Source organism: Stegostoma tigrinum, chromosome 6 (assembly GCF_030684315.1).
Source record: "Stegostoma tigrinum isolate sSteTig4 chromosome 6, sSteTig4.hap1, whole genome shotgun sequence".
NCBI lineage: Eukaryota > Metazoa > Chordata > Chondrichthyes > Orectolobiformes > Stegostomatidae > Stegostoma > Stegostoma tigrinum.
In genome coordinates, this window is record NC_081359.1 from 64,596,711 (window position 1) to 64,609,039 (window position 12,329).

The 12,329-nt window shown below is 39.7% G+C and overlaps 1 protein-coding gene across 6 annotated transcripts in view; it reads right to left on the reverse strand.

Annotated features, from left to right (window-relative positions):
* The window catches only part of tgfbrap1 (transforming growth factor, beta receptor associated protein 1), a 52,523-nt gene that overhangs the window by 39,841 nt on the left and 353 nt on the right, over positions 1 to 12,329 (reverse strand). The window contains exon 2 of one of the 6 annotated variants that reach the window (XM_048532299.2): positions 9,305 to 9,394. The exons of 3 other annotated variants lie outside the window; for them this stretch is intronic. The gene's annotated coding sequence lies outside the window, so the exon portion shown is untranslated. 2 more of the 6 variants (XM_048532297.2, XM_048532298.2) reach the window with 2 other exon arrangements.

Sequence of the window (12,329 nt, forward strand, 5' to 3'; positions counted from 1 at the left end):
CCACTGGGCAATTTTGAGTGTCATTGATTATTTTAATTTTTATTGTGTTGAGAACAGAGTAGGCTGATATGATTTGGCTGTCGACTTACATGCCAATAATAGGATACAACCACTGCATACAGTCTCTTGGACTCAGCCGCAGTGTACACTGGTGAATAACCAGCTGATTCTTATCCTGATGGAACAGTGACAGAAGCAAACCATTTGGGCCCTCAAACCCATTCCTCCCATTCATACAGATTGAATAGTGTCCTTCTGCATTATGACATTGATGATTCTGTAAAATTATGTTTCTTAATTCCACATACTTTCTTTCTCCTCCATATTCGTTAGATTTTTAATAAGTAAAGCTCTTCTGTTGACCATGCCATCTTTGTCTGTTTTCACAACCACTTGGTCGAGGGTATCACCACTATACTAAAAAAGATGAGGTGCAAACTTTCAATAAGATTCAAAGTCCCAAAATCCTTATTATACCTCATTTTGTTTTTCGGGTGGCGAGGTAAATTAAAGCTCTTAATTTTCCTCTTCTAGATGACACTTATTCTGTGCTGCATGTCCTAAATAGGTCTCCTTGGCTTTTGCAAATTCACTTTTTACTAGACTTCGCACCAACCCAGCTGACTGTAACTGTGTAAACAATTTGCCAACAGCCTTCCACGTAACACTACAAAGTATGATGTCATTCAAGGAGACTATGCAATTAGGTTTTCCAGCAATAACTCTATTCTTTAAACAGTGAAATGTGGCTGGGACATTCCTAAATCCAAATGACATAACCCAATGTTGATACAATCCATAACAAAAATGAAAATTTCCTGAGCTCTTGTTGTCAATGGTACCTTGCCTGTGTCCTTTTAACAAATTAATTTTCATAAGAATATTGCACTACCAACTCTACCAATGCAATCTTCTTGTTTGGGAAAAGGGTATGAATCCACCTTTGTGGCCATATTTACTTTCTTATCATCAAAACATAATCTAATCGAGTGTCTGGTTTAGGAACCAATACTGCAGGAGAACTCCTAATTATTCTTGCTTGGTTCAATCAATCGATTCCACAGCATGCATTGAATTTCCTGTGTTCCTTTGGCTTGAACCAATATGGGTTCTGCACTAACTACATTAACCTCAGGTTTGATTAAAGTGGGATATCCAGGTATATCTTTGCAAACTTCTTCGTACTTCCTGAGCAATCGCACCTTTTGTCTCTGTTGATCTTTCTCCAGACAGGAAAATACACAGTGTCTAAATCAGTCATAAAGTTATGGAGTCATACAGCATGGAAAAAGGCTCTTCAATCCAACTAGTCCACGCTGACCAGGTTTCCTAACGAGTTTTGAGAAGATTTGTAGCTCAGGTTGAGGTTCTGGTTTCCTAAACTGAACTAGTCCCAGTTGCTTGCGATTAGCCCTTTTCCTTCCAAATCCTTCCTATCCACATACCCATACAAATGTCCAAATGTTGCAAGTGTACCTGCCTCTGCCCTTTTCTCTACCACATACACACCAAACTGTGTGAAAACAATGTCCCTCAAGTCCTTTTTAAATCTTACCCCTCTTACTTTAAACCTCTAGGTTTGGAATCCTCTCAGGGGAAAAAGACCTTGGCTATTTATCTCAGATACTCTTCATGATTTTATAAACCTCTAAAAAGGTCACTCCTCAGCCTCCTACACCTCAGGGGAAAAGTCGAAGCATATCAAGCCTCTCTTAAGACTCAAAACCTCCAGTTTTGGTAACGTCCTTGCAAACCTTTTGGGCGCCCTTTCCAATTTAATAACATCCTTCCTTTAGCAGAGTGTCCAGAATTATATGCGGTGCTCCAAATTTTTAAATTTCTCTGCATGTTAATTTAATAGTAGGAAGTTCACTTCGGGAACTGTCCATTTGTTCTCCACTCATCTTTCTTCTATCCTCCTTTACTACATTACACCTATATTTTCTCACTGTCTTCTCTACACTAGTACAGTTTCAACAGGTTTACATGACATAATTGATTCTTTTTCCTATGATTGGATATGCTATCTTACTAACCTTTTTAATTGCTGTATGAAGACAACTGTATTTTGCTTTTTATGACTCACCTTGTAAGAGTACCAAAAATCTACCTCCTACTTTGAAATTTATGGTTGTCGCATGCTCATCTGCCCACTCTTTCATTTTATTTTAAGAACTTCTCAGATGTTCCTGCACAACTCTCAGACTATCTGAGCGGCATGGTGGCTCAGTGGTTAGCACTGCAGCCTCAGAGTGCCAGGAAGCCGGGTTCGATTCCAGCCTGGGGCGACTGTCTGTGCAGAGTTTGCACATTCTCCCCATGTCTGCGTAGATTTCCTCTGGGTGTGCCGGTTTCCTCCCACAGTCCAAAGATGTGCAGGCTAGGTGGATTGGCCATGCTAAATTGTCCATAGTGTTCAGGGGTGTGTGGGTTATAAGGGGATAGGTCTGGGTGGGATGCTTCAAGGGGAGGGGGGACTTGTTGGGCTGAAGGGCCTGTTTCCACACTGTAGGTAATCTAATCTCTCAACACGTGCTCTTAACACTGAGTGGCACAGTGGTTAGCACTGCTACCTCACAGTGCCAGGGATCCGGGTTCGATTCCAGCCTTGGGCGACTGTCTGTGCAAAGTTTGCACGTTCTCCCCATGTCTGTGTGGGTTTCCTCTGGGTGCTCCGGTTTCCTCCCACAGTTCAAAGATATGCAGGCTAGGTGGATTGGCCATGCTAAATTGCCCATAGTGTTCAGGGAGGTGTCGATTAGGTGGGTTATGGGTGATGGGTCTAGGTGGCATGCTCTGAGGTCCAGTGCGGACTTGTTGGGCCGAAGGGCCTGTTTCCACACCGTAGGGATTCTATGAAGTTTCAATTTTTTCCCCTAACTTAACAATTTATGTCTAATCATTTTAAATGGTCCTCTTATTTAATTACCATAAACTAGTTCAAATGGTGATCATGATCATGAAAGTCTGAGGATATCTCTCAAAAGTGCTTGGGGCTACAGATGGTAAGCAGTCGATTTCAGTTTGTTAACATATATATTCCATACCGTGTTGTCACAGGAATCAGGGGTGCTGGTTTAATTTCATTTTGATATTTACCTACGACTTGACAAGTATGGTACAAAACAGCACATCTTCATGCAATTCTGGCTAGGTAAAATCCCTGTTGATGGAACACCAGAGCTTCTCAAAACTCCGTGTGCTGCCACACAAATTTCACATGCTATTCACTATATCTCTCTACAGCAGCAGATGTTCCACTTTCCGTTCTTCATCTGTGAGGAGATCTGCAATTCCTCATCAGCAGGTTGTTAAGATATAGCATTCCTCAACTCCTTCAGCCTCTACATGAATATGTGCTGTCTCGCAACTCTGATAGTTAACTGTTATTCCAGCCTTTTGGTTTGTCTCTAGCACCATCTAATTTTTGATTATTTGTAATTATCTCCCTGCCTTAATTAATCAGTTCCTAGGCCATCCCTTTATTCAGCTGTTGACACTTTACTCACACTGTTTGATACTCTTGACCACCTGCAAAAACTTGTAACTTGGCTTGTCAACACTCCACTCACATTATTTGTACTTATTTGTTGACACTCTTAATTACCTGGAATTATCTTGATATTATCTCTCGACCTATACATTCTGTGCCTGTGCGCCTCTTCCCATTTAACCTGATGAAGGAGCAGCGCAGCGAAAGCTTGTTCAGAATTTTAAATGAACCTGTTGGACTAGAAACTGATGTCATGTGACTGAGTTTGACCATCCCAGTCCATTACCAGCATCTCCATATCACAAAATAGTGAAATTACAATATTCACTTGCCCTCAAAATTTCTTCAATGATTCCTAACCAGACTTTCAGAATAACTAGTACCAGAGTTTATGAATAACTAACACCAGACACCAAGTTTGTAGCTTCTACAAATAATTAACAATTTATTAATAATACAGTAGATTTAGAGGATTAAATCTAAACAAAGTAGTCTTTTAACATCTATGATTTAAACCCAATCTTCTCTGATTCGAGTCTCACTCTCAAAGACAGACAAACAAACAAGCAAACTGCAAGATAAAAGAAAATCTGTGGGATGTAACTGGCCAGATCTAAAGACACCAGTCAATGAAACAGCTTCCAGTCGGCTTTAAGGAATATTTACTTGATTCGTCTCACAGATTCATTTCTCTGAATTTTCAATAAGCTGACAATGGGAGGATAGCCAGGGAGTAATCAAACCTCTATCCTGTAGCTTTAACAGCCACAATCCTTGTGACAAAAGAACATTTCAAAACCAGTGCAAACTTTGGTTTCTCTTTGTTTTTCCTCCCCCACCCCCCAACATAGTCTTAGCACCAACCACCTTGTGAGGCCCCTGTTAACATTCAAACATCTGTTATTTATTTCAGCGCAATGTTCCTCGAGTTAAAATGTCAATAGAGAATTCTGAACAAGAATCAGCCTGCACTTATTTTCAATCATTGTGTCCATAAAGCCATAACAACGACAAAAAGACAGCCTATCATGCTGATTTCTTTCAAGAAACCATAGATAATATGCCCATGGAAAGGAAATTCCTTCTTCAGCCCCTATTTGACCTGGAGTCGAGCTTCCAATTCCGTATCCTTTCCATCACAAAAGACTACTGCCACTCCCTTAACATTGCTCATTTCCACCCATAGCTCAGACTATCAGCAGCTGAATCCATCCACAAAGCTTCTGTTTCTTCCAGGCTCAATAATTCAAATACTTTGCCGGCCAGTCTCTTAACTGCTACATGTTACACATGAGCTCATCAAAAATTCAGCTGCCTGTATTTAACCAATACACAGTGCTTGTCACTCATCACCCAAACTTGCTGTTTTACAGTGGTCCCAGAAGACCAATCACTTGAATTTAGAATTCTCATTATAGTGTTCAAATCCCACTCTCTCATTAATGGCCTCCATCCTACCGCCCTTTGAACTCTGCATTTCTCCGTTTTGGATCTCTTGCCCATCCCTTATTCCAATACCCAACCCTCACCCAAGCACTGGCACCATGCCCAAAACATCCAGGCCTAAAGCTCTGCAATTCCCTCTAAATAGATGCTCTCTATAGAACTCTCCTTAAAACCTACTTCTGTGGTTAAGACCTTTAATCATTAATCTTAATACTCTCTTATTTGGCCATATTAAACTTTATCTGATTACTGCTTATGAATCACATGCAAGATTTCCTACATAAATGATCTTTCTTTTTTATTTCTGATTCATCAAAAAAGTCAGCACTTCTGCATTAAAAGGAACCGTCCACGTAAAGAAGATAGAAAATATACATTTGCAGTGAGATTCTAATTGTTCATTTCCCTTTTTTTCAAGTGGTAGAGGGGAGACAGGACATAGAAACTTAAATTATGTCAGCTTTGGTTCAGATGTAATACTTTTATTTGAATCAGAAGACCTTGCATTCAAGTAAGTAATCTAGAAAGGTATTCAAGGCTGTGCTGATGGAATACAACACCCTCAATGGTGCCAAATATTGGATTCAGCTTCAAGTTGCTGCCATGTAAAAAAAAATCCTGAGCAACATTCATAAATTAGGGGCATTCTTAGTTTGTGCTGATCTGTTAGCTCAGCTGAGTCTATCAGGGCAGCTTATCTAATTATATTGTATGGGAGTCTGCAGTGCAACTGTTTGCATCATGCTTCCCTTCATCACTTTGGTGAGCAGTTCAGAAATTACTTCTCATGCTGTGAAGCACTTACAACAATCCAGGAATGTGAATGGAGCTGATATAAAAGTAAGTTCTATATAAACAGTGGTGTAGAATCACCGCACTCAATGTAGAGGCCCAGGCTACAGGGGCATGGGTTCAAATTTAAAATGAATTAAGTCTGAATGTAATCTTGTCTCAATAATGCTGACCATGACAACTATAACTGATTGTTGTAATTTCCTTTAGGGAAGGAGATCTGCCATCCTTGTCCAAACTGGCCTACAAGTGACCCTGAACCCACAGCCTTGTAGTTGATTCTTAACTGCCATCTGAAATGGTCTGTCAAGCCATTCAGTTCAAGCACACATAGCGATGGGCAACAAATGTTGACCTTGCCAGCAACACCCACATCACATGAAACAGTGATAAAAATTTCCAAACTCAGGGATGTACCAAGGATGAAGCTCACCATATTCAACAGGAAATACCTGCAATATTTAATTTCTCCATCACTGGTGTTGCAGCATTCCCCTCAACTCAGGTTTCTGCTCTTTCTCCAAGACTCATAAGACAGAACCTGTTTGTAGAGGCATACAAATTCCTAAATACCCAGTCTGAATACATTTCTTTTGGTTATGCGCCTACAGATTTCTCCTTTGGAACAGCATACTTTATTTCTGAACTGCTTATAAGCCTAAAGTTTTTATTCTTATAAAGAAATAAATAAACAGCTGCAAGTCAGCATCCCTCATAGCTTAGCTTCAGTAATATAATAAAGGTTTCTTTTGCCCAGGTTATATAGCTGTAAAGTCTTCATGATTCCTGGGTCATGAGATTCAGAACGAACAAAGAAACAACACTCCTAAACACCAGTCACAGCAAAAAATACTTTATTGCCAACTGCTGTAAAAATTTCCTACAAGTTTATTTTGATATTTTGTGCTGTTTGATTGGCATCAATATAAATCAAGAAATAAATGAAAACTAGCATCCACACCCTTGGGGCCTTTGTAGGAAAATATGTAACATACCACATTCAAAGCAACCTAAGAATTCATTTCGCTCTGCTTCACTCGAAATCAACTAAAGCACTGCTCTTTTCCTATTGAAGCTAGTGAGAATTGTTCACTTACCACCATGCTCACATGTCCAAAACTAGAGTAAGATAATCCTTGCAGCATCCACTTTAATGGAGGTTTACACAGTCAGTAATCAATATACTCCCCAAATCTGCTCCCACTTCATTGGTACTACATCATGAGCAAACGAGAGCAAATGCAAGAGATCTTCCAGCCAATGTCTTCTAATATTACGCTTGAACTTCATGTTAAAACAATCGAAATGACAAAACTGTTTCAGAGATAGTAGGAACTGCAGATGCTGGAGAATCCGAGATAACAAGGTGGAGAGCTGGATGAACACAGCAGGCAAGCTGATGTTTCGGGCCTAGACCATTCTGAAACTTCAGCTTTCCTGCTCGGCCTGCTGTGTTCATCCAGCTCTACACCTTGTTATCTAATATGACAAAACTGTTCAGTATTTTCTGTCACAAGCTATTAAATCATGAAGTTTCACAGACATCATCCTTATTATTTGAGAACAGTACTGGTTATGGAATATCAGTGAAGGAGGAGGCTCATTTTAAAAAAAGTAAAAATCTGCTGTTACAAGTCTCCTTGTCTTTGCTGTAAACTCACTGCCTTGAGTCAAATTATGAGTTCAAACCCTAAACCAGAGAGATTTCAGTACAAAATCTGAGTTGACACTTCAGTGCAGTGGAATGTTACACTATTAGAATCTTCAGATTGGAAAGAAAACAAAGGCCCTCTCAAGTATAAGTTAAAGATTTAATAACACCATGAAGATCAGGTGAGTTCTCCCCAGTGGCCTTGAGAACATTTATATCTCAACCAGTGTAAATTGGGAGGGGAAAAATAAATCATAGAATGTTTATAGTACAAGAAGCTGCAATTTAGCCTGTCATGTCTGCTCCCTGCAAGGGTAGCTTGACCAGTCCCACTCCCAAACCTTTTTTCTGAGGCCTTGCAAATGTACTTGTTCCATATAATTAGTCAATTTGCTTTTGAAAACCATGATTAAATCTGCTTTTACCACACTCAGGCAGCACTTTTCAGATTTCAACCATTTACTATGTACACATGGTTTTGATAGCAGCCTTTTGTTCTTTTGTCTTTCAAATTAAATCAATGCTCTATGTTTCACAACCCTTCTGTTAATAGGAACAATTTCTGTCCAGATCCTTCATGATTTTGAATAATCAAATCTCTTCTCTAAGGAAGGCTGCATAGCTTCTCCAATCTATCCTCAAAACTAAGCCTTTCTTGTCTTTACCATCCTTGTAAAGCTTTTATACACTCTATGAAGCCTTTGCATTCTTCCTATGTGCCCAAAAGCGGAGTCAATGCTTTTATACAAATTTAATAAATTCCCTTGCTTTGCTACTCTATGCCCTTATTTGTAAAGCCCAGAATCCTATATGTCTTATGAACTAGCTTATCAACCTGTTCTGCCATCTTCAAAGTTCAGTAAACCCAGACTGCATATTCCAGCATCGCCATCAGAAACGTACTCTTTGGTTCGTATCACCTTTCTGCACTGCTTAAATGAGTCACTTCACACTTCTTAGCTTTGAATGTTGTCTGCCACCTTTTTTCTGTCTTTAAAGTCTATCTCCATCCTTGTCATGTTTTACAATTAAGTTTTTGTGTCATTTACAAATTTTGCCTTAGGTACACAGATTCACGTCCTTAGTACGGACCAAACAAAAAGGGCATATGTCCTAATATTAAGCACCGAGGTACCTGACCACGTATCTTCCTCCATTCCAAGAAACAACCCGTTTACCCCAACTTGGTTTCCTTTCATTCAATCAACTTCATATCTATATTGTCACTAAACCTGCTAATCTATGAACTGTACCTTTGATGATAAACCTGTTGTGTCACTTTATCTCAGACCTTTTGGAAGTCAATGCACAACAATTTGCATTGCACTAAAACAAAACACACGATTTGTCTTTAACAAGTCTATGATGGCTTTCATGCTCAATCTGTACTTGCTGAAGTGTCTTAATTTTCTCTCAGGTTATTGTTTCCAAAAGCATTCCCATCACTGAGGTCAAACTGACTGGCCTATAGTTGTTGGGTTTACCATTACATTCTTTTTGAACAAGAGTGCAAGATTTGCATTTTCTAGTCCTTTGCAGTCAAACTGTATCAAAGATAGATTACATCATTGGAATTAGCATCATTACTTACCTCAGCATCCTCAGATGAATACGTGAAGCTCAGTTAGCGTGTTCAATTTTCCTTTGTTGATTTTTAGATCATCCAGAGTCTCTCAGACCTCTGCTTTTATGACTTAACATTTACAGGGGAGGTGATGGCCCAGTGGTACTATCACCAGATTATTAATCCAGAAACTCAGCTAAATTCTGGAGAACCGAATCATGGCAGTTGGTGGAATGTGAATTCAATAAATATCTGGAATTAGGAATCTAATGATGACCGCGAAATCACTGTTGACTGTCAGGGAAAAACCCATAAGATTCATTCATTTTCATCAGGGAAGGAAATCTGCTATCCTCACCTGGTCTGGCCTACTTGCAACTCCAGAGCCACAGCAGTGTGGATGACTCTCAACTGCCCTATGAAATGGCTTTGCAAGCCATGCAGCTGTCTAAACAAACAAATAAAGAAGAAATCAGAAGGACTATTTATCATTGATAGCAGCAAAAATAGCCTTGTCAACCATACCAAGTCCTCCTTACTACCATCTGAGGTCTAGTGCCAATATTGGGACAGCTGTCTCACATTTGAGTCAAGCAACAGCCTGACACTGACTGTCAGGTATAATTCAACAAGTGTGACTGTGTTGGGAGAGAGCTGCCGCAGGAGTTATTAACACTGATTTCATATCACAAAGTCTCATTTGGGCAAACATGGTCAGGAAACTCGCTGATTACCACGTATTGTCCTCCTTCAGCTTATGAATCAATACTCCTCCATGGTGAACAACACTTGGAGGAAAGATCTGAGGGTGGCAAGGGCACAGAATATACTATGGGTGGGTGACTTCAAATGTCCACCACCAAGAGTGGCTTGGCAGCAGCATTTCAGATTGAGCTGGTCATGTCCTAAATTGCAAAGCTGCTACACTGTGTCTGCAACAGGTGACTGAACCAAAGAAAGAAAAACATACCTGACGTCACCCTTACCAAAGTGCCTGCTACAGACACATCTGTTCATGAGTGTCAGTACGAGTGGCCATCACCAGTCTTCATGGAAATAAAGTCCCTCTTTCACATTGTGAACACCCTCCATAGCGTAATTTTGCTTCACATTTTCTTTGTAACTTTCCCTCTGAACTTTGATATCCTTGTTCTCTCTTGTGTTATTAAACATTTTGCATGCATCTTTTTCTCCCTTTCCTCATGCTGTAGCTTTGTGTTTTCATACCATTCTCTCTTCCAAGAATATTGATTTTACCCTAACCATCTTGTCTTTAAAGGCAGCCTATTGTCCCATCAGATTTTTGTTCATCGATCTTTGATTACCGTTTACCTGGGGCAGAATTTACAAGTCTTTCCCTTAAATAATTCTTTTTACTTTGGATTGCTCCCTATCATTTCTCATAGCTCACATAAACATTAGGGTATGATAAGTATGATATCCCAGAGGTTCTGCAATTGACACTTAAGCACTGGAACCAAATCATTCCCAACAGCTAGTAATACTCTTTCTGCTCCTAAGATGCTGCTTGGCCTGCTGTGTTAATCCAGCTCTACACTTTGTTATCTCAGATTCTCCAGCAACTGCAGTTCCTATTATCTCTAATATTCTTTCCTTGTTGGACGAGCAATGTACTGATCTGGAAAATGCTCCTGAACACACTTCAGAAATTCTTCTCCCTGTCGTCTCTCTACACTATTACTATGCTGGTCTCCACCAGGATAATTAAATGCTCTTTTTAACCCCCGTTATAGAATCTCCACACACTTCTTTTCTCGACAATCTTTCCTATTTGACGGTTTACAGAATATGCTTAACAATGTAATACTAACTCTAATGTTTCCTAGTTCTAACCCAATATGCTTCTGTCCCCGATTCCTTTGCCATCTTTGCTCACCAGCACAGTAATATTCTCCTTAATCAATATTACCAGCCCTTTTGCTTTCTCTCATTACTTTTGCTGAAAAGATTTATCCAGAAATTGTTAAGACCCAGTCCTAGAATTGTACTGAGGCACAATCCTTTATTGCCACATTATATTCTGCACATACAGCTCACCAATGTTTTACACTATGTTTTAATTCAATAAATCTAATTTAGACCTCATCACATTTCATCATTCCCGGATTCCTCTTGAAGCTTATTTCTCACTCCAATGTTACATTTCTCTAAATTCATTGAATTTCTTGTTTTGATTAATTGATGTTACCTCCTTGACTCCATCTTCCTGCCAAATTAGTTTAAGCCTTCCCCAAAGTCAAGCAAAAAAAAACTGCAGATTATCTGGATCACTAGCAGGTAGCTCTTTCTGGGACACTGCTGCACACTAACATCAGACACCAGCTTCTAAAATGCATTCAGCAGTTTGAGAGAAAATGAGACATATTATACAAGTAACAGTTTTCTTCCTTTCCATAACATACTTAAAACACACATTTCTACCAAAAGGCAAAAACAAATCTATAAACTCCACCTCAAACTATGGCAGTTGCAGAATGACACATCAGTGAACTGATCCCACAGCAAAAGTCTCTGGCTTCATCTTCCATTGGAGACAATGGACAGAACATAACCAAATCTACACCTGTTCCTTAAGAATAGATTATCTTAAGTGTTGTAGTGACTACAAGTTCTACACTATGGGTGACATCATATTAATCAAAGATCTGTTGTGGGTAGGACTTCCATTTCTCTATTCATCCTCTTAGGAGGCTACTGAATGGATAATCCTAATGTGGAAATGCTGGTGTTGGACTAGGGTGGACAAGGTCAGATATCACACAACACTAGATTATCGTCCAACAGGTTTATTTGAAAATGCAAGCTTTCAGAGCCTCACTCCTCCTTCAGGTGTTAGTGACAGAGATAACATCAGACACAAAATTTATTAAGTAAAAGATCAAAACAACAGCTGCTGGGGCCATCACACCACTGATGTAATGATCATATGTTTAAGATATCTTCATCATTCGTGTGAAGTCTTTGATCTTTTACTTATAAATTCTGCATCTGATGCGACCTCTCTCACTAACACCTGAAGGAGGAGTGAGGCTACGACAGCTTGCGTTTTCAAACAAAGCTGTTGATAGTCATAATAATTGGGATTTCTCACCAGACGGAAGTAGAATGCAGTAAAAGAACAGACCTGTAGCACCAGAAATTTCTCTGTAGATGGTTAAGAGCCACCTACGAACATGAAATACAACTGATTTCTTAATCGCCGCTGAATAGTGAACAGACGGTTCCTTTAACTCTGCTCCAAGTGGCACCGAACTCTGTTCATTTCACTCAAGAACCCTTGCAGACAATGGTCGATTTAAACATCTCTAATCGCCAGGCCCTCACCCCCAGTGACCCAATCCCTCCTCCCCTGCTTCTTCTCC